This window comes from Petromyzon marinus, unplaced genomic scaffold (assembly GCF_048934315.1).
Source record: "Petromyzon marinus isolate PM22_M1 ecotype Great Lakes invasive population unplaced genomic scaffold, UKy_Petmar_22M1.pri1.0 PM_G_Scaffold_9, whole genome shotgun sequence".
Classification (NCBI taxonomy): Eukaryota; Metazoa; Chordata; class Hyperoartia; order Petromyzontiformes; family Petromyzontidae; genus Petromyzon; species Petromyzon marinus.
The window spans coordinates 899,183-922,756 of NW_027423046.1; the positions used below are offsets into that span (position 1 = coordinate 899,183).

The 23,574-nt window shown below is 46.0% G+C and overlaps 1 long non-coding RNA gene across 2 annotated transcripts; it reads left to right on the forward strand.

Moving 5' to 3' along the window:
* The first annotated feature begins 17,587 nt into the window (after nt 1–17,587).
* On the forward strand, nt 17,588–21,448 carry LOC142921777 (uncharacterized). 2 transcript variants are annotated; one of them, XR_012939658.1, is made up of 2 exons: nt 17,588–17,634; nt 21,022–21,448. It is a non-coding gene; the product is annotated as an uncharacterized LOC142921777 (long non-coding RNA). The 2 variants fall into 2 exon arrangements; XR_012939657.1 differs by lacking the exon at nt 17,588–17,634 and adding an exon at nt 17,643–17,818.
* The last annotated feature ends 2,126 nt before the right edge of the window (nt 21,449–23,574 follow it).

A 23,574-nucleotide genomic window follows, 5' to 3' on the forward strand; every position in this document is an offset into this window, starting at 1 on the left:
ACAAACAGGGTACATACACAGTGTATACACAGTGACACAGTGTACACACACACAGTGTACACACTCAGTGACACACAGTGACTCAGTGACACAACAACAACCGCCATTCGCCACTAAGTGGCGGTGACGTCACCACGACGCTTGTGCCAGGCACAGTGACACACACAGTGACACACACATCTCTTAAAACACACCAGAGAATACACACGGGAGAGAAACCCTTCAAGTGCAGTGTTTGTGGGAAGACATTTTCACGGTCATCTGTTCTTAAAAGCACCAGAGAACACACACGGGAGAGAAACCCTTCAAGTGCACTGTGTGTGAAGGCATTTTCACATTCATCTGCTCTTAAAACACACCAGAAAACACACGGGAGAGAAACCCTTCAAGTGCAGTGTGTGTGGGAAGGCATTTTCACAGTCATCTGGTCTTAAATCACACCAGAGAACACACGGGAGAGAAACCCTTCAAGTGCAGTGTGTGTGGGAAGGCATTTTCACAGTCATCTACTCTTAAAAAACACCAGAGTACACACGGGAGAGAAACCCTTCAAGTGCAGTGTGTGCGGGAAGGCATTTGCACATTCATCAAATCTTCAAGTACACCAGAGAACACAGACAGGAGAGAAACCCTTGAGGTGCACTCTGTGTGGGATGATGTTTGCACAGTCATCACATCTTAAAGTACACCAGAGAACACACACGGGAGAGAAACCCTTCAGGTGCACTCTGCGGGAAGGCGTTTGCACATTCATAAAATCTTCAAGTACACCAGAGAACACGGAAGCATCAGAAGATCTGCAAGGAGTGGAATCTGAAATCAGCTTGTGAAAGCCAAAGTGCCACAATAAGCCCATCCCTCATGAAACAAGAACCGGACGAAAATCCCAGCTTGGACACTTTTAAAGGTATCGAGGTGAAATATGAAGAGGTGATGGTGAAGAGGGAAGAAGTGATGGTGAAGAGGGAAGAAGTGAAGGTGAAATGTGAAGATGAAGATTCAACTCCAAAATGGGACCTTCACATCGATGGAGGCAACGTGAAGCAGGAGGAGAATTCTGACTGTGAGGCAGAGCGAGGCAACTCCCAGCAGTTTGTGGAAGTGGAGGTGTGGGTGGACTTCCTCCGAGACAATCCAAAGTCATGTGGAGACCTGGTAGATGTGTAAGCCAGAGACGATGTCGCTACAATAGATGCACCTTTGTCACAGGCCTTTAATGACAAGAATGTGAAGTTGAACACTTTGTGGGCCCGTGGGTTTGGTAGATCTCTAACCAGGAGCAAGAGCCAATAAGCTCCTAAGCATTCACTATGTTATAATAATTGCTTTTACACGGTGCTTGCTTAATCGCCTCAGCAACTCGGAGTTTTGTGTCGTTCTTGCCTGAAACACTCAAAGAGCATCCCCAAGTAGCAGCTGCCCCTGTGTGGCACAAGGTGGTGGCCCTGCACCGGCCTGCATGTGGACAAGAGCCTGTCAGTAGGGGGCGATGATTGATGTGTCATCTCAGTTGTGTGGTTTGTAGGTAATGTTTAGAATTTGCTACATTTTCACTCAGACGGCAGCATGCAATGGCCTACTCGTTTTGAATGACACAATAGTATGTTTTACATACACGGTGAAGCAGACTGTGCAACTTTTTAAAAAAGCTTCTTGTTAATACGATGTAATGTGATGCAGTATATTTCACTGCAGTAATCCAATTTTGTTAATATGCCTGTCAATAATTTAGAATGTATACTTGTCTGGTTTTGTGCATACATGTAACATTTGATCTATAAGGGTCAAACATTGATTAAGTGATGTTAGGACAAAGTGTGTGTGTGTTTGAAAGTAACCTATACAGAGAACTCAGGTGAGACCCGTTGTTCTTGTGATACAGGTCAAAGGGTATTTTTGTGTTCCACGAAGCATCTGGAGCAACTCATTGTCTTTGAAATAGGTAGCACGCTCGGATCATTCATCAGTTACAAGGCATACCACTTAAAAGTTACACGTATAGGAGGAGGTACATTCTCTACAACACGAATTGTAGTTTTGTCTTACGTGTTGACATAGATTTTGTCTAACTGGGACTATAAATGCTCCTTGCTGATTAACGTCTGGATGTTCGTTACCTATCGGTTGAAGCAAACCCCACTGCTGTTGTTGAGACGCTGTGCACCAATAAGGGTCCAACACGTTGACGGCCTTCAGGCCAGGAAAGTCACAACATTTGCACACGAAGGACGCATTCACGCAAGTACCCCATGCTCCGTTTTGAAGTTTTAAAATGAAACATCTTTGAATTGTGTTTTGAATTAGATGATTTTATTTCTTCATTAAAAGCTTGTATCAATTTACATGTGGAAGACTTAATTGAAAGGACATTTCATGTGAATTTTCTCTCGTCGTTAAGTAGATGGCCTTGCCGGGGGTTCGGTTCGATGCGGACTTTCACCTGTTTGGGATTGCGGGATCGAGACAAGGCGACACTGAGCTGGCCGTGCGAGAAGACCGCCGTCTGCAGATCGATTCCAACGTAATCGAACGTCTGTCCCTGCGCCTCCGTCGTCCATGCAGGGGGTGCGTAGGTTTGCAGCGCCCCCTGCATGAAAACAACGGAAAGTGCAGCGTTCATCACAGATAGATAAAGTTGTGCGCTTATATTTAAAATGTTATTCTTTTATAAGGTGATGTTGAAATCGTAAAGTGTTTGGCCAGTTGATGATTTCAATCAGATTTATTCATTTATTATACACCACATATCCGAGCTTTTGTGGTCCTGTTGAGCTCAAGTTGGAAAAAGTCCGTGACTATAACTTCGCTCAATATTGTAAACGTGTTTCTATTATTTAGTTATTGTTTAATATAAACTTCTTCAGATAATGGGTTTCAAGATGTACTTGAATGGCACGTTCGTTGTTCCGGTGTTTAATGGCTTGGACGTCATGGCAAATAGCTTCCAAGGATGTGGAAGTCAATGGTGGATGATAATTTGACATTTCGGTGTTGATTTGGAGTAGATTGTTTAACTGTTGCATACCAGGTGGTGAAATGCTTTGCCGAGTACCTGAACTGTTTGACCAAGTGAATTCATGAAGAGTTCGATACGAGTTTGAGCGTCAATATTCTTGCGGAACAACAAAGGTCGGATATTTTAAAGATTCCTGATCGTACGTTTATTGCGACAACGTTCACGGGGAACACGTGTGGAGGAGAGTTCCGGGTGAAGTCTCCCCTTACCTGGCAACCATGGTGGCTGTCCGCTGATCACTCTCGCTCCGTCACAGCTACGAGCTGTAGGGACGGGACGCTCCACCCTGGCGCTGTTTTAATTCACAGCACCAAGACTGGAGAGCCTCATCCCTATAGTGCCCTCCTGTTGTGCCGCATCATTTACCACGTAACGAGGCAATGTTTTCATGAGCAGTGCGTTCCACTACACACTCACACGAGCGAACCATGTGCAACAGTGTGCGTACATACAGACAGGAACAAACACGCGGGTGCACATACACACACGAGCGCTTACTTGCAAACACGGACGAGTGGAGATGCACGCACTAGTGTGGTCACCACCTGGCTAGCTACACTAGTATACTAAACTATACACTACACTATACATTATACTACTATACACTACACTATACTGAACACTATTATACACTACACTATACACTATAATATACACTACTATACAATACACTATTATACACTACACTATACACTTATACACTACAATATGCACTACTTTACACTACACTATACACTACACTATACACTACACTATACACTACTATACACTACACTATACACTTATACACTACAATATACACTATTATACACTACACTACTATACAATACACTATTATATACTACACTATACACTTATACACTACAATCAAAACTACAATATGCACTACTATACACTACACTATACACTACACACTACTATACACTACACTACTATACACTACACTATACACTAAGCTATACACTACTATACACTACACTATACACTACACTACTACACTATACACTACACTACTATAAACTACTATACACTGCACCATACACTACTACATACTAGTGCTGCACTAGTCCCCACACTGCAAAGACAAAGGCTCCCCAATGTAGACTGACGCATCCACAGACCCACACGTGGACCCACGGACTCGCACAGAAACCCACGGACTCATCGACTCCCACTGGGCGTGCGCTGTTAGCGAGCACCGGTGAGGGTCGCAATGGAACAACACCAGGGGCTGGTGTGGACAGAACCACGGCTGGCCGCTCGTCTCTCCAATTCTGATGTTAGCACCCCCACCCACCTCACCACCTCCTTAATTATGGCTGAGTCCACCTAAGTGACGCTCGGGACTGCTTCAGGTAAGGGGCCGACCTTAAATGACGTCACGCGATTTTAGAGGATTTTTGACCCCCGCCCCCATCGTCACACGACGTCACAAAGTCAGACCCCTCCCTCAAATATGACGTCACAAAGCTCTCCCCCCCACCCCCCCAAAAAATAAAACATGCTTCAAATCACTTTAAACTATTGTTGTCATTGTAGTGCGTTGTTAATGTGGCGCTGCATACTGATGTTGTAGGTAAAAAACATTCATTACAAAGTCTAATTAAGTAGAACGTGTTTATATTTATTTATAGTTGCGCAATTTGATGTGACGTCACTTTTCTCAAACCCCCCCCCCCTTGTCACACATCGTCACAAATGTCTGACCCCGCCCCCCCCCCCCCCTCTAGGTGCGTGACGTGATTCACGGACGGCCCCTAATTGTCGCTGGCATTGGCCTTGAGCGAGAATGGCGCAGCGCCGCTAACCGCTACGCCGTGATGGTGCCCTTACCTGCCTGAACGGAGACGCGGTCAGACGATGGGTGAGCCGTTGGTGCGGGCAGGACGAGTGATCTCGGGCGTACCTCCTGACGTGGAATGCGAGGGAGGTCGGAGTGCGCGTGTGAAGAGAGACGGCAAGGGGCGGGAGGAGAGGGGGGCGATCGGACGGAGCGGAAGCAGGAGGACGAGGGCAGGAGAGACAGCGGAGCCGTGGAGGAGTCTGGGCGCGCTTGATGGTGAAAGTTGACGTGGACGCACGCTGCAGAAGAGAAGAAAATCTTCACGCTCGGCGCCACACACAGCCAGACGTAGCTCACCTCATCCGTCTTGCTGACGATGTGAAGGACGACTAGACTCTGATTGTCTTGTAGCTCTGTGGAAAGAAGGAGAGGTGTCAGGTACCACTAGTCAGTATACCTGCTGTAATCATAGCAGGTACCACCACAGCAATATGCACTGCTGTTATCATAGCATAAAAAAATATAACAATACTATCATAGAAGGTTAACTAAACGAGCATACATTTTTAACTAATTTAGGATAAACATTAAACTTAATGAGTATGGATAAATATACTGCATTAGCATACAGATTAAAATTAATTAGCATACCAAAATTAGCATATGACAACTGTTGACCAATCGCTGCGCACCATCGCCGGAGACGCTCCCAGGTTTGCCTCTCGACCAATCGGATCGCTGCCCCCCCCCCCTCCCCACTTTGGCACGCGGCGACCAATCAGATCGCGGGAGGACGCTACCATTTTTAATGCCCTACACGCTGAACGCCGCGCGCCCATGTGCGTGTGAGTGTTTAGTTTTGTTTAATTATTTTAATCATTAAAGTTCGCGAGTGTCAAGGTAAGCTACGTTGACTTTTTTTTTAAAGCATTTTCTCAAGAGAACCGTTGTTGCTGCTGCTGTTGTTGTGAAAGGCCCGGTACACCCTGAGGCCTTGCCTAGACTAGGACAGCCTTGATGTCACGTGGGTCCACACTTTTTGCTTCTTTCGGTGAAGTCACGGAGGTAGAAAATAAAATTTATTTATTATTTAAATTATTTATACCTACGTTAAATTTAATAATTTTTATTAAGTTAATTGAAACTTATTTTATACCTACGTATTTTTTTTGTAAATGAATGAGTTTTTATAATTTAATTAAAATTTATTTTATACCCACGTTAAATTTAATTTAAATTGTAATAAATTAAATTTTATTTCATACATACGTTAAATTAAATTGAATTTTTTTTATAAATTAAATTTATTAAATGTATTTTATACCTACGTTTAATTTCAATTTTTAATAAATTACATTTATTTTATACCTACGTTAAATTAAATTTTTAATAAATTACATTTATTTTATACCTATGTTAAATTATTTTTTAGTAAGTTTGTTTAATTTAAATTTATTTTATACTTACGTTAAATTAAATGTTTTAATAACTAAAATGTATTTTATTTTAATTAAATTTATTTTATACCTACACAGGTACAGTCATTTTAACTGCTCTGACTGCTACAAGCTAAGTGCGGCCTGGAAGCGTATTATTAAGTAATACATTTTACAATTACAATTCCTTATAGAGGAACCCCATACTAATGAACTGACTACGTATCTATATAATTAAAAGACCACAGGCAGATATCGCAAAAGCGGACACCGTTGTCAATGACACCGATTGCAATACGTCACCAAAGACGACACAATTTTAATTTGACCCCCGGGTCTGATCGCGTTAACTGTGCAGGTGGCGGGTCGAGAGGTGACTTGCACGTGTGTGCAGCTTGTTGAATATTGACGTGCGATGACTTGTGGAGAGGAAGAATGATGATGATGGCGATGCAAGTCTTGAAGTCTGACGTTGTTCTCCGAGTCGTGTAGCCTACCGCGTGCGACTTTGGGGATTGCATAATGTCATTTTAGTTTCCTCTGTGGAACTTTTTTATTTTGTTGATCCTAACGATGTAACTAACGTAGGGCGGGCTTGGGAGCGGTGTTGACGATGTGTTTTGGCGTTACACCAACCAGCACCTTTGCATTCAGAAATTGGAGGTGCTTTGATTGTTACAGCGAGGTGGAATCGTCACCGCCATCGTCATGGGTTTAAGTGGGCACGGAGCCCGTCAAGGGAATGGGTAGGTAGAGGAATGGGGTTGGAGAGTATACACAACTTGCATTTCTAGTCATTTCAACAATTTATGGGCATGCGCATCATTAACAGTATCCTGATTGATGAGCAAAACAAAATCATCAATTTATTGTCATAAATGAGTCCGAAATATCAATAGTCATGCTCAAAACTGCATTCCTATTGTTATAAAAATCATTGTACCCCCATTCATGATGACAATTCCAATATGGTCATTATGATGCTCAGAATTACACTTATATTCTCAGAATCATGAACATTTATTAAAACAGCAGTATGCTCAAAATGCAAATTTACCAATTTCAACATGCACACAATCAATTCCAAGAGTCTTATCAAAGTAAGTCCTATGTATCGTGGTGTTTTCATGCTTATCCATTATTTGCCCCCCCCCCAAAAAAAAATATATACAAAAGTCTATTTTTATAATGTTTGCATGGTGTACAGTCTGGAAATTACCCACATGGCAAATTTCAAGCTTGGTGCGTATCGGGAAGTACGCTAAACATTTTGAACAGACGCACACATTCACAACTTGCCTTTGATATATATGTAGATTGGTAATAAATTGTTAATTTAACTACTTTCATGTTGATGGATTGGAAATAGGAATAGCACTGGCTCACCACGGGGCTTATCGCGTGGTATCTGGGCACTTCATTTGAAACGTAAACCCCACAGTTTGTGAGTACAATTCCTCGCAAGTTGCGTCCACAGAGACAGACAGACAATGACGTTTCTAGGTAAGAGTAAGAAATGAATCTACGTGTCGAGGAGAGACGAGAGAGCCAAGAGGTCACCTCGGGAGACGGGGCGGCGCGTCAACCTTAGTCACGTGACGGAAGCAGTGTGGGCGTGCCGTGCGTGTGTGTGTACTGTGTGTGTGTACTGTGCGTGTGTTTACTGTGCGTGTATGTGTACTGTGCGTGTGTGTGTACCGTGCGTGTGTGTGTACCGTGCGTGTGTGTGTACCGTGTGTGTGTGTGTGTACTGTGCGTGTGTGTACTGTGTGTGTGTACTGTGTGTGTACCGTGTGTGTGTGTACCGTGTGTGTGTGTACCGTGTGTGTGTGTACTGTGTGTATACTGTGTGTGTGTGTACCGTGTGTGTGTACCGTGTGTGTGTGTAACGTGTGTGTGTGTGTACCGTGTGTGTGGCGGTAGTCTAGCGGTCAGTACGCTGCTCTACGAACATAACGACCCGAGTTTGATTCCCGCTCACAGCCAACACCCAGTGACGATTATTTGAACCGGTTCTGGGCCTCCCCTATGTCAATTCAGCCTCAAATGAGTGCCCGGTGCGGTGTGTAAACATCATTACTGGGGAGACAAAGGCGGTCGGGCATGGTGCTGGCCACCCACTCCCTTCGCGTGCCGTTCTGGCCTTCATAGGTGGTGCTGCTACTTGCAAACTGCACTTGCCCCAACAGTCTGTTAAGGCTACATGGGGGATCTTTGTCTTTGTATCACCACCCAGGAGTCACGGAGCTTTTGAGGCTCCGAGCCACGTGGGGATCCACAACAGCGTGAGGCGGTGCCACTCACAGGTGAGACGCAGGGATATGTGATTTCTAATCGATAGCCATCCGTCGGTTAACCCATCGCAACTGCTGAGTCTGTCACGCGACTTCCTCCTTCCAGCGAGCCTTTGACACTTCACGTGGCCTCAAAGTGTACACAGTGTGTACGTATACACAATAATGTCCACGTTGTTGCTGAGTTCACGCACTCAAGGGAGGGGGCAATGGAAAATGAATCTAAATCAACTTAAACTCCATCTAGATTTAAAGCTTTCGTGACTGCTAGGATCCATACTCTTTGGTTATATTGGGTAAATAGAACCAAAGAGTATTAAACTCCATCCCCATGACCTCATCGGCATGAAGTGGCAGCTAATGACGTCATGTCACCAAGGTATTCAGCCCTCCCCCGTCCACAGCGCTCTTGAGCGTGACGTCACCTCCGCTTGGGTCACTGCCGATATCAATCCAGTGGCAATCCTTATTTGGGCAAAGCTACGCCCAGTGACTGGCGGTTCATGAACATAATGTGTTCATTGAAGCCGTCGAGAGTTTATTGTGACGGGTTCAGCAGCCACGCCCCTTCCCTCGACATATGGGCCGGGCTCATTAACATAATTTATTCAGTTACAGAGCAGCTCGTTGTGGGAGGGGCGTGTCTCTTACCCCGGAAGTGACGTCATGTTACCTGCTTACCCGCGTGACGTCGCGAGGTAACAGGAGGTTGCCGATCCGAGCTTGCACTGAAATCCGAGGTGAGAAATTCTCATCGTTGTGGTGGTGGTTGTGGTGGTTGTTGTTGTTGTTTACCAAGGTAGAGCCTCGCTCTCTCTCGTAGGGATGTCAGTTGAGTAGCAGCGAGCATGGGAATCGATGTCCAGGTTGGAACTTTACAACGCGGGGCCTAGCCACGCGGGGCCTTGCTTCCTGCCCTCACCTGATTGCATTCACTTTAATTATCTCGCTTAAGTTTAATTTGTCTTCACCAGGCTCGCCACTTTGTAACTTTGTTTTATTGTCAATATTCACGCAGTTTTTATTTTCGTTCTTTTGTTACCAGGCCAAGCCCGCTTGAGCTGCTATACCGCTCTTGTTATCAGAAGTGACCTGCCCACAACAACACAAGGTGAGGCTTTGTCAACGTGTGTGAATGTTTTGACTTAAAACTTTGGTGACTGCAGGAATTAATATTCTTGGTTCTTTCGGTAAAGTCACGTAGATAGAAAATAAAATATCAAATAACAGATAATATTTTTTCTTTTTTAAATGAAGCAAAACACCCCACAACGTTTCTATGGCAACATTAATGTTGAAGATGCGAGGGCTTACAGGAATATTTATGACATTTGCCCTCTCATTGCGTGCCATGACAGTGCTGTTTGCACAGTCACACATAGTCACTGTAAGATGTTTTTCTCGGTCGTGTTTTTGTATTTTTGCTTGTTGTGGTTGCACCCGATTCAAGAGCCAAATGGCTCACGGGACTATAACCAAAATAAATCAAACTGAAAATCAAAAAACTGAAACCGCGTGATGAATTTGGGAAAGTTTTTCACTGCATCTTCAAATATATATAAAAGGCAAAGTTGTGATTGTGTGTGTTGTCTGTTCAAAATGTTTAGCGTACTTCCCGACATGCAACAAACTGGAAATTTGCCATGTGGGTACTTTCCAGACCGTACACCATACAAACATTATACAAATACACTTTTGTGTTGTTTTAAGGGGAGGGGGGGAGGTCAATAATGTATAAATTTTTTGCACGGCAAGTGAGCTGTGACGTCACATCTGTCACGTGACCCTCGCACTTGGAAGCGTCACGCATTGTAGTGTAGCGGTTAGCGTTGTCTGTGTGTGTGTCTGTGTGTGTGTTTGTGTGTGTGTGTCTGTGTGTGTGTGTGTCTGTGTGTGTGTGTCTGTGTGTGTGTTTGTGTCTGTGTGTTTGTGTCTGTGTGTGTCTGTGTGTGTGTCTGTCTGTGTGTGTGTGTGTCTGTCTGTGTGTGTCTGTGTGTGTGTCTGTCTGTGTGTGTCTGTGTGTGTGTGTGTCTGTGTGTATCTGTGTGTGTGTGTGTGGAAGCGTAACGCATTGTAGTGTAGCGGTTAGCGCTACGCTGCGCTACGAACCCGGCGACCCGAGTTCGATTCCCACTCACGGCCACCACCGGTGATGATTATTTGAACTGCTTCTGGGCCTCCCCTAGGTCGACTCAGCCTCAAACGAGTAACTGTTGTGGTGCGAACATCGCCACTGGGGAGACAAAGGCGGCCGGACGTGGTGGATCCAAGTCCCGGGCGAAGCCGGGTAGTACAGCTAGTCATGAATACATGAATGAATATAGACGTGTAAGTCACGTGTGATTGTATATATTAATTCCTCCATGGCTCGATACTGACGTGTCGATGGTGTGGATATTCTTATTTTCTGTCTGCAGCTGATGCTGGTCTGATGGAGCAAATGCACTCAGCACAGCAGCTCGGTACGACAAGTCAACAATGTGACCAGTGTGCATACGGCACGGATCGGACTGGAAATTTGACACAGCACCAGAGAACTCGCGCAGGAGAGAAACCCTTCAAGTGCACTGTGTGTGACAAGGCATTTTCAGATTCCTCGACTCTTAAAAAACACCAGAGAACACACACGGGAGAGAAACCCTTCATGTGCAGTGTGTGTGGGAAGGCATTTTCAGATTCATCTACTCTTAAAAAACACCAGAGAACACACACGGGAGAGAAACCCTTCAAGTGCAGTGTGTGTGGGAAGGCATTTTCAGATTCATTTGCTCTTAAAACACACCAGAGAACACACACGGGAGAGAAACTCTTCAAGTGCAGTGTGTGTGCGAAGGCATTTTCAGATTCATCTCGTCTTCAAAGACACCAGAGAACACACACGGGAGTGAAACCCTTCAAGTGCAGTGTGTGTGGGAAGACTTTTTCAGATTCATCTACTCTTAAAACACACCAGAGAACACACACGGGAGAGAAACCCTTCAAGTGCAGTGTGTGTGGGAGGACATTTTCAGATTCATCTACTCTTAAAAAACACCAGAGAACACACACGGGAGAGAAACCCTTCAGGTGCAGTGTGTGTCGGAAGACATTTTCAGGTTCATTTGCTCTTAAAACACACCAGAGAACACACACGGGAGAGAAACCCTTCAAGTGCAGTGTGTGTGTGAAGGCATTTTCACGGTCATCTGCTCTTAAAACACACCAGAGAACACACACGGGAGAGAAACCCTTCTTGTGCAGTGTGTGTGGGAAGACATTTTCTGATTAATCTGCTCTTAAAACACACCAGAGAACACACACGGGAGAGAAACCCTTCAGGTGCAGTGTGTGTGGGAAGACATTTTCAGATTCATCTACTCTTAAAAAACACCAGAGAACACACACGGGAGAGAAACCCTTCAAGTGCAGTGTTTGTGGGAAGACATTTTCACGGTCATCTGCTCTTAAAAAACACCAGAGAACACACACGGGAGAGAAACCTTTCAAGTGCACTGTGTGTGTGAAGGCATTTTCACAGTCATCTGCTCTTAAAACACACCAGAAAACACACACGGGAGAGAAACCCTTCAAGTGCAGTGTGTGTGGGAAGGCATTTTCACAGTCATCTGGTCTTAAATCACACCAGAGAACACACACGGGAGAGAAACCCTTCAAGTGCAGTGTGTGTGGGAAGGCGTTTGCACGTTCATCTGCTCTTGTAACACACCAGAGAACACACACGGGAGTGAAACCCTTCAAGTGCACTGTGTGTGGGAAGGCATTTTCACAGTCCTCACATCTTCAAGTACACCAGAGAACACACAGGAGAGAAACCCTTTAAGACACTGTGTCTGGGAAGGCATTTGCATGGCCATCAGTTCTTCAGACCCTCCAGAGAACACACACAGGAGAGAAACCCTTCAAGTGCACTGTGTGTGGGAAGGCATTTCCACGTTCATCTGCTCTTGTAACACACCAGAGAACATACACGGGAGTGAAACCCTTCAGGTGCACGATGTGTCGGAAGGCGTTTGCACATTCATCTACTCTTGTAGAACACCAGAGAACACACACGGGAGAGAAACCCTTCAAGTGCAGTGTGTGTGGGAAGGCATTTTCACTGTCATCTGTTCTTAAAAAACACCAGAGAATACACACTGGAGAGAAACTCTTCAGGTGCATTTTGTGTGGGATGTTTGCACAGTCATCAAATCTTCAAGTACACGAGAGTACACACATTGGAGAGAAACCCTTGAGGTACACTGTGCGGAAAGGCATTTTCACAATCACCACATCTTAAAGTACACCAGAGAACTCACATGGGAGAGAAACCCTTCAGGTGCGCTCTGCAGGGAGGCGTTTGCACATTCATAAAATCTTCAAGTACACCAGAGAACACGGAAGCATCAGAAGATCTGCAAGGAGTGGAGTCTGAAATCAGCTTGTGAAAGTCAAAGTGCCACAATAAGCCCATCCCTCATGAAACAAGAACCGGAAGAAAATCCCAGCTTGGACACTTTTAAAGGTATCAAGGTGAAATATGAAGAGGTGATGGTGAAGAGGGAAGAAGTGATGGTGAATAGCGAAGAAGTGAAGGTGAAATGTGAAGATGAAGATTCAACTCCAAAATGGGACCTTCACATTGTAAAGCAGGAGGAGAATTCTGACTGTGAGTCAGAGTGAGGCAACTCCCAGCAGTTTGTGGAAGTGGAGGTATGGGTGGACTTGCTCCTAGACAATACAAAGTCAAGTGGAGACCCGATAGATGTGTAAGCCAGAGACGATGTCGCTACAATAGATGCACCTTTGTCACAGGCCTTTAATGACAAGAATGTGAAGTTGAACACTCAGCTACTAGGTTCATCCTGCAGAGTAAGAGCGGCCAGTCTTTGTGGGCCCGTGGGTTGGGTAGATCTCTAACCAGGTGCAAGAGCCAATAAGCTTCCAATCATTCACTATGTTATAATAATTGCATTTACATGGTGCTTGCTTAACCGCCTCAGCACCTCGGAGTTTTGTGTCGTACCTCGTCTGAAACACTCGAAGAGCATCCCCAAGTAGCAGCTGCCTCTGTGTGGCACAAGGTGGTGGCCCTGCACCGGCCTGCATGTGGACAAGAGCCTGTCAGTAGGGGGCGATGATTGATGTGTCATCTCAGTTGTGTAGTTTGTAGGTAATGTTTAGAATTTGCTACATTTTCACTCAGACGCCAGCATGCAATGGCCTCGTTTTGAATGACAATAGCATGTTTTACATACACTGTGAAGCAGAATGTGCAACTTTTTTTTAAAGCTTCTTGTCAATACGATGTAATGTGATGCAGTATATTTCACTGCAGTAATCCAATTTTGTTAATATGCCTGTCAATAATTTAGAATGTATACTTGTCTGGTTTTGTGCATTCTTGTAACATTTGATCTATAATGGTCAAACATTGAATAAGTGATGTAAGGACAAAGTGTGTGTGTGTTTGGAAATAACCTGTACAGAGAACTCAGGTGAGACCCGTTGTTCTTGTGATACAGGTCAAACAGTGTTTTTGTGTTCCACGAAGCGTCTGCCTCTGGAGCAACTCATTGTCTTTGAAATAGGGAGCACGCTCGAATCATTCATCAGTTACAAATCATACCACTTGAAAGTTACACGTATAGGAGGAGGTACATTCTCTACAACACGAATTATAGTTTTGTCTTACGTGTTGATGTAGATTTTGTCTAACTGGGATTAGAAATGCTCCTTGCTGATTCACGTCTGGATGTTCGTACCTATCGGTTGAAGCAAACCCCACTGCTGTTGTTGAGACGCTGTGCACCAATAATGGTCCAACACATTGACGGCCTTCAGGCCAGGAAAGTCACAACATTTGCACACGATGGACGCATTCACGCAAGTACCCCATGTTCCGTTTTGAAGTTTTAAAATGAAACATCTTTGCATTGTGTTGTGTTTTGATTTAGATTATTTTCTTCATTAAAAGTAAATTTTACATCTGGAAGACTTCGTTGAAAAGGACATTTCGTGTGAATGTTCTCTCGTCGTTAAGTAGACGATGGCCTTGCCGGGGGTTCGGTTCGATGCGGACTTTCACCTGTTTGGGATTGCGGGATCGAGATGAGGCGACACGGAGCTGCTGGCCGTCTGCAGATCGATTCCAACGTAATCGAACGTCTGTCCCTGCGCGTCCGTCGTTCGCATGCAGGGGGCGGGTGTAGGTTTACACCGCCCCCTGCAGGAATACGACGGAAAGTGCAGCGTTAATCACGGATAAAGTTGTGCACTTATTTTTTAAATATTATTCTTTTATAAGGTGATGTTGATATCGAAAACTGACACATAGCTGGCATGCCATAAATAGGAAATGAACTCTGCTTATTCGAATCAATGTATTCATATATGTTGATGAACTGTTTTCAAGCAGATTTTGTGTCTCTAACGGCGACTACAGGGACCACGTTATTGTTTAAAAAAGTCTTTGATTATAACTATAATTGCCTACAATTCGTCATGTGTAGCTTCTTTAGACTATAATTTATTCACTACCCAAATTGTATTTACTTGAAAACATAGAGCTGATATTTATTCTTGGTTATTTCGGTAAAGTCACGTAGAAGGGAAACAAAATAACAAAAATATAAAACAATTAAATTCTCACGACGTTTCGACTGCAACACAAGCAATCATCATCAGGTGTCACACACAGGCACACACACAGAGACTCAGGCACACACAGAGATACAGGCACAGTGTGTACACACACACAGTGTACACACACACAGTGTACACACAGTGTACACACACACAATGTAGACACAGTGTATACACACAGTGTACACACACAGAGTACACACACACAGTGTATACACACAGTGTGTATACACATAGTGTACACACACACAGTGTATACACATAGTGTACACACAGAAACAGTGTGTACACACAGTAATGTCCACGTTGTAGTTGCTGAGCTCACGCACGCAAGGGGTCTCTGTTCAAGAGATGGAGCAATGGAAAATGAATCTAAATCAACTTAAACTCCATTCCCGCTCTGTGACGTCACCACTCAGCATGACATCGCTGTGAAACGCCAGGGGGAGGTGTGCCTTGCTAGTGACGTCATGTCACCAAGGTATTCACCCCACCCCCGTCCACCGCGCCCTTGAGCGTGACGTCACCTCTGGTTGGTCACTGCCGATATCTGTTCTGGTACAATCCTTATTTGGGCAAAGCTACGCCCAGTGACTGGTGGCTCATTAACATAATGTTTTCGTGAAAGCCGCCGCGAGTTTATTGGGACGGGTTCAGCACCCACGCCCCCATTCCTCGACATATGGCCCGGGCTCATTAACATAATTTATTCAGTTACGGAGCCGCTCGTGGGAGAGGAGTGTCTTGTACCCCGGACGTGACGTCATGTCACCTGCAGCTGCCGCGTGACGTCACGAAGTAACAGGAAGCGATCGCTTCGCTCTTGCATTGAAATCCGAGTTGAGAAATTATTATCGTGTTGGTGGTCGTGGTTGTGGTGGTGGTGGTTGTTGTGGTTGTTGTTGTTTACCAAGGTAGAGCCTCTCTCTCTCGTAGGGATGTCAGTTGAGTAGCAGCGAGCATGGGAATCGATGTCCAGGTTGGAACTTTACAACGCAGGGCCTAGCCACGCGGGGCCTTGCCTCCTGCCCTCGCCTGATTGCGTTTACTTTAATTATCTCGCTTAAGTTTAATTTGTCTTCACCCGGCTCGCCACTTTGTAACTTTGTTTTATTGTAAATATTCACGCAGTTTTTATTTTCTTTTGTTAGCAGGCCAAGCCCGCTTGAGCTGCTATACCGCTCTTGTTATCAGAAGCGACCTGCCCACAACAACACAAGGTGAGGCTTTGTCAACGTGTGTGAATGTTTTGACTTAAAACTTTGGTGACTGCAGGAATTAATATTCTTGGTTCTTTCGGTAAAGTCACGTAGATAGAAAATAAAATGAAAATAACAGATAATTATCTTTTTTTAAATGAAGCAAAACACCCCACAACGTTTCTATGGCAACATTAATGTTGCGTGCCATGACAGTGCTGTTTGCACAGTCACACATAGTCACTGTAAGATGATTTTCTTGGTCGTGTTTTTGTTTTGTTGCTTGTTGTGGTTGCACCCGATTCAAGAGCCGAATGGCTCACGGGACTATAACCAAAATAAATCAAACTGAAAATCAAAAAACTGAAACCGTGTGATGAATTTGGGAAAGTTTTTCACTGCATCTCCAAATATATATAAAAGGCAAAGTTGTGATTGCGTCCGTCTGTTCAAAATGTTTAGCGTACTTCCCGACATGCAACAAACTGGAAATTTTGCCATGTGGGTACTTTCCAGACTGTACACCATGCAAACATTATACAAATACACTTTTGTGTTTTTGTTGGGGGGGGGGGAGCTCAATAATGTATAGATGTTTTGCACGGCAAGTGAGCTGTGACGTCAAATCTGTCACGTGACCCTCGCATGTGGAAGCGTAACGCATTGTTGTGTAGCGGTTAGCGTTGTCTGTGTGTGCGTCTGTGTGTGTGTGTCTGTGTGTGTCTGTGTGTGTGCGTCTGTGTGTGTGTGTGTCTGTGTGCGTGTCTGTGTGTGTGTGTGTCTGTGTGTGTGTGTCTGTGTGTGTGTGTCTGTGTGTGTCTGTGTGTGTGTGTCTGTGTGTGTGTGTCAGTGTGTGTGTCTGTGTGTGTCTGTGTGTGTAAGCATAACGCATTGTAGTGTATCGGTTAACGCTACGCCATGCTACGAACCCGGTGACCCGAGTTCTATTCCCGCTCATGGCCACCACCGGTGACGATTATTTGAACCGCTTCTGGGCCTCCCCTAGGTAGACTCAGCCTCAAACGAGTAACTGTCGTGGTGTGAACATCGCCACTGGGGAGACAAAGGCGGCCGGACGTGGTGGATCCAAGTCCCGGGCGAAGCCGGGTAGTACAGCTAGTCATGAATACATGAATGAATATAGACGTGTAAGTCACGTGTGACTGTATATATTCATTCCTCCATGGCTCGATACTGACGTGTAGATGGTGTGGATATTCTTATTTTCTGTCTGCAGCTGACGCTGGTCTGATGGAGCAAAGGCAGTCAGCACAGCAGCTCGGTACGACAAGTCAACATTGCGACCAGCGTGCATACAGCACGGATTGGACTGGAAATTTGACACAGCACCAGAGAACTCACACAGGAGAGAAACCCTTCAAGTGCAGAGTGTGTGACAAGGCATTTGCATGGCCATCAGTTCTTCAGACCCACCAGAGAACTCACACAGGAGTGAAACCCTTCAGGTGCAGTGTGTGTGGGAAGGCATTTTCACGGTCATCTGCTCTTAAAATACACCAGAGAACACACACGGGAGAGAAACCCTTCACGTGCACTGTGTGTGGGAAGGCATTTCCAGATTCATCTACTCTTAAAATACACCAGAGAACACACACGGGAGAGAAACCCTTCAAGTGCAGTGTGTGCGTGAAGGCGTTTGCACATTCATCTACTCTTGTAGTACACCAGAGGACACACACAGGAGAGAAACCCTTCAAGTGCACTCTGTGCGTGAAGGCGTTTGTACGTTCATCTCTTCTTGTAGTACACCAGAGAACACACCCGGGAGAGAAACCCTTCAAGTGCAGTGTGTGTGGGAAGGCGTTTGCAGATTCATCAAATCTTCAAGTACACCAGAGAACACACAGGAGAGAAACCCTTCAGGTGCACTCCGTGCGGGAAGGCGTTTGCACAGCAACAACAACTTAAAGTACACCAGAGAACACACAAGCATCAGAAGATCACAAGGAGCGGAGTCTGAAATCAGCTTGTGAAAGTCAAAGTGCCACCATGAGCCCATCCCTCATTAAACAAGAACCGGAAGAAAATCCCAGCTTGGACACTTTTAAAGGTATCGGGGTGAAACATGAAGAGGTGATGGTGAAATGTGAAGAAGTGAAGAGCAAAGGAGTGAAGGTGAAATGTGAAGATGAATATTCAACTCGAAAATGGGACCTTTACATCGACAGAGGCAACGTGAAGCAGGAGGAGAATTCTGACTGTGAGGCAGAGCGAGGCAACTCCCAGCAGTTTGTGGAAGTGGAGGTGTGGGTGGACTTCCTCCAAGACAATACAAAGTCAAATGGTGACCCGGTAAATGTGTAAACTTTGCGTTTTAATAATTGTGTTTTTTTATTTTATTTTGGGCACCTTTATAATACATGCCACAGGACCCGCACGAGCTTAATCCGGCACTGTCCGGGATACCGTTCCAGTGCCCAACCAGGCTGCTGAAAACACCGCGGGTGGAGTTGAGGGTGATCGGTGGAGGGTGTGAAGGGGTTATCAATTCTAGATTTAAAGCTTTCGTGACTGCAAGGTGCTATTCGGTAAAGTCACCTGATGAAGGCCGCTTGTGTTGTGGCCGAAACGTCGTGATTTTTTGTTTTGTTTTTTACCTACGTGACTTTACCGAATAGAACCAAAGATTATGGTGTGAAGGGGGCGAGTGATGCTGATGGGCGGTGAGGTGGTCATCCGAGAGGATGCCCAGTGGGGAGACGAAGCAATGAAATCGCTCCACGTGTCAGGTGCTGGATGGATCACCGCACAGCGGCATCGTGGGAGGTGGCGACGGCACGGGGAGTCTCTACCCGCCAGTGGATTGACCGTGGCTGATGGTAACGATGACGACGATGGATGTTGCTCACTCAACTCTGCGACGTACGAAACGCCGAAGACGCACGGCGATGTGCGGGGTGTTCAGCGGCACGGTGGAGCCGATGGCCTCCTTGCAGCCGTTGTACAGTTGACGCACGACGTGGAGCAGGGAAGGGAGCACGCTGTCCACTATGTCCTCACTGTGGCTACTGCACAGCTGACCCATAGCCTGCAGTAGGGCAGGGAGCACGCTGTCCACTATATCCTGGCAGCTGCCGCTCAGCTGACCCATAGCCTGCAGTAGGGCAGGGAGCACGCTGTCCACAATGTCCTCACTGTGGCTACTGCACAGCTGACCAATAGCCTGCAGTAGGGCAGAGAGCACGCTGTCCACAATGTCCTCACTGTGGCTACTGCACAGCTGACCCATAGCCTGCACTAGGGCAGGGAGCACGCTGTCCACTATGTCCTCACTGTGGCTACTGCACAGCTGACCCGCAGCGTGCAGGAGAGGAGTCGGCGCGCTGTCCATGAGCCAAGACATCCCGGGGGGGCCAGGCTGGGCCGTCCCTCTCCTGTCCGTCTGCGTGGCCGCTGGTGAACATCGGTCCCCAGGTGGCGACCGCTGCCGGCGGAGAGACGTCCTTCACGAGTCCCGAGTAGTTGTTGATCGTGGTGGTGGTGGCGTTGGAGCCGTTGATGTTCGAACCCCCACGCCGAGATCCTCCGAGGAGTTCCACCACCGGCTGCGTGAGCAGCAAAACCACAGTGAGCACAGCCGTGAAGATCGCCACGCTGGTGGTGGTGGTGGCGAAGTTCTCCGCAGACCTCGAAGTGGAGGAGCAGCGTGGGGCGAGGTGGTTGCCTCTCCCGGAGCCGACTCCACTCTGGTCACTCCAATAGATGCACCTTTGTCACAGGCCTTTAATGACAAGAATGTGAAGTTGAACACTCAGCTCCTAGGTTAAACCTGCAGGGTAAGAGCGGCCAGTCTTTGTGGACCTGTGGGTTGGGTTAATCTCTAACCAGCAGCGAGAGCCAATAAGCTCCCAGGCATTCACTCGGTTTTAATAATTACATTCTAAATTTGAAGCTTTCGTGACTGCAAGGATCCATACTCTTTGGTTCTATTCGGTAAAGTCACGTAGGTAAAAAGATAAAATAACAAAAATCACGACGTTTCGGCCACAACACAAGTGGCCTTCATCATGACAGCACGGTCCCTTCACCTGATGAAGGCCACTTGTGTTTTGGCCGAAACGTCGTGATTTTTGTTATTCAATTATTCCACTTATATGGTGCTTGCTTAATCGCCTCTGGCAATTCGGAGTCTTGTATCGTCTCATACACACGAAGAGCATCCCCAAGAAGCAGCTGCCCCTGTGTGATACAAGGTGGTGGCCCTGCACCGGCCTGCATGTGGACAAGAGCCTGTCAGTAGGGGGCGATGGTTGATGTGGCATCTTAGTTGTGGAGTTTGTAGGCAATGTTTCGAATTTGATAAATTTTGACCCAGACGCCAGCATGCAACGGCCTACTCGTTTTGAATGACGCAACAATAGTACGTTGTACATACACGGTTAAGCAGACGGTGCGTATTTTTTTTAAATAGCTTCTTGTTAATGCGATGTAACCTGATGCAGTATATTTCAGTGCAGTAATTCAATTTAGAATGAATACTTGTCTGATTGTGTGCATACATGTAAAATTTTGTCTATAAGGGTCAAACATTGAATAAGTGATGTTAGGACAAAGTGTGTGTGTGTGTTTGGAAGTAACCTGTACAGAGAACTCAGGTGAGACTCATTGTTCTTGTGATACAGGTCAAAGGGTATTTTTGTGTTTTCAGGAAGCATCTCCCTCTGCAGCAACTCATCGTCTTTGAAATAAGGAGCATACTCGGATCATTAATCAGTTACGTGGCACACCACTCAAAGGTTACACGTAGAGGAGGTTCATTCTCTGCAACACGAATTGTAGTTTTGTATTACGTGTTGACGTAGATTTTCTCGAACTAGGACATGAAATGCTCCTTGCTGATTCACGTCTGGATGTTCACGACCAAGAGTTGAAGCAAGCCTGACCGCCTGCGGCGCCCCTCACAACCATTTGCGGCCTTGGGCCAGGAAAGTCACGAAAAAAATTGCACGCGAACGACGCCTCCACGCAAGCTCCCGATGCTCCGTCTTGAAGTTTGAAAATGAAACAGCTTTTAATTGTATTATATTTTGAATTGTATAGTTGTATTTCTTCATTAAAAGCTTATTCATTGAAAACGACATTTCGTGTGAGTTTTCTCTCATCGTTAAGTAGACGATGGCCTTGCCGGGGGTTTGGTTCGATGCGGACTATCACCTGGTAGGGATCGCGGGATCGAGATAAGGCGACACGGAGCTGCTGGCCGTCTGCAGATCGATTCCAACGTAATCGAGCATCTGTCCCTGCGCCTCCGTCGTTGGTACAGGGGGTGCGTGTCTCCGTTGTGGAGTTTCTGGATAGTGTTACTGGAATTGACACAATTTTGACCGTGACACCAACATGCAATGTGCGTTGTGAGCGACAGTGGTTTGTTTTACATCTGCCGTTTAGCACACTGCGCATGTTGTGGTGAATGTTACTGGGGTAGCCAGGTGTGCCTGTCGGATTTTAACCTTGAACCTCTGCAATAAATAGAGAATGTGCTACCACATTCTTGGTTCTTTCGGTAAAGTCACGTAGATAGAAAACAAAAAAACAAGAAAATTGGAAAATAATAAATTGATGAAAAGATGCCCATTGGTCGACTGAGATGACTGTGCCCCCCACAGTGTACACACACACAGTGTATATACAACACAGTGCACAGACACACACAGTGCACACATAGTGTGCACTGTGTGTACACACAGTGTACACACACTGTACATTCACAGTGTACACGTACACACAGTGTGTACGTGTACACACACACAGTGCACACACAGCGTGTACGTACACAGTGTGTACACACAGTGTACACAATAGTTTCAGTTTATATATTTTGGTATACCCCTGTGAGCCATTCGGCTCTTGAATCAAGTGCAACCACAACAAACACAAAAACGAACAAGAAACACATCTTAAAGTGACTACTTTGTGTGACTGCAAACAGAAAATCCATGAAATAAAAACAGCAAAATATTCCTGAAAAAAGCACCGTACACCAACGCTGTGTGCTAAAAAATCCCAGTGGGATGCAATGTCCACGTTGTTGTTGCTGAGTTCAAGGGAGGGAGCAATGGAAAATGAATCAAAATCAACTTAAACTCCAATCCCGCTCTGTGACGTCACCACTCAGCATCACCTCATCGGCGTGAAACGCCAGGGGGAGGTGTACCTCGCCAGTGACGTCATGTCACCAAGGTATTCACCCCACCCCGTCTACCGCGCCCTTGAGCGTGACGTCACCTCTGCCTGGGTAAACTTCCGTTATCTGTTCAAGTACAATCCTTATTTGGGCAAAGCTACGCCCGGTGACTGGCGGCTCATTAACATAATGTATTCGTGAAGGCCGTCGCGAGTTTATTGCGACGGGTTTCAGCACCCAAGCCCCATCCCTCCACGTATGGGCCGGACTCATTAACATAATTTATTTAAATTAAGACCCGCTCGTTGCGGGAGGGGAGTGTCTTGTACCACTCAAGTGACGTCACCTCCTGCTGCCGCGTGACGTCACGAGGTAACAGGAATCTGCCGCTCCGCATGTGAACTGAAATCCGAGGTGAGAAATTCTCATCGCGGTTGTGGTGGTGGTGGTGGTTGTGGTGGTTGTTGTTTACCAAGGTAGAGCCTCGCTCTCTCTCGCTCGTAGGGATGTCAGTTGAGTAGCAGTGAGCATGGGAATCGATGTCCAGGTTGGAACTTTACAGCGTGGGGCCTAGCCACGCGGGGCCTTGCTTCCTGCCCTCGCTTGATTGCGTTTACTTTAATTATCTCGCTTAAGTTTAATTTGTCTTCACCCGGCTCGCCACTTTGTAACTTTGTTTTATTGTCAATATTCACGCAGTTTTTATTTTTTTTCACCAGGCCAAGCCCGCTTGAGCTGCTATACCGCTCTTGTTATCAGAAGCAACCTGCCCACAACAACACAAGGTGAGGCTTTGTCAACAGCGTGGTGGTGTTCACTCTAGACGCGTGGCGGTGTTCACTCTAGACACGTAGTGGTGTTCACTCTAGACGTGTGGCGGTGTTCACTCTAGACTCGGGGTGGTGTTCACCCTAGACGCGTGGCGGTGTTCACTCTAGATGTGTGGTGGTGTTCACTCTAGACACGTGGCGGTGTTCACTCTAGATGCTTGGCGGTGTTCACTCTAGACGCATGGCGGTGTTCACTCTAGACACGTAGTGGTGTTCACTCTAGACGCGTGGTGGTGTTCACTCTAGA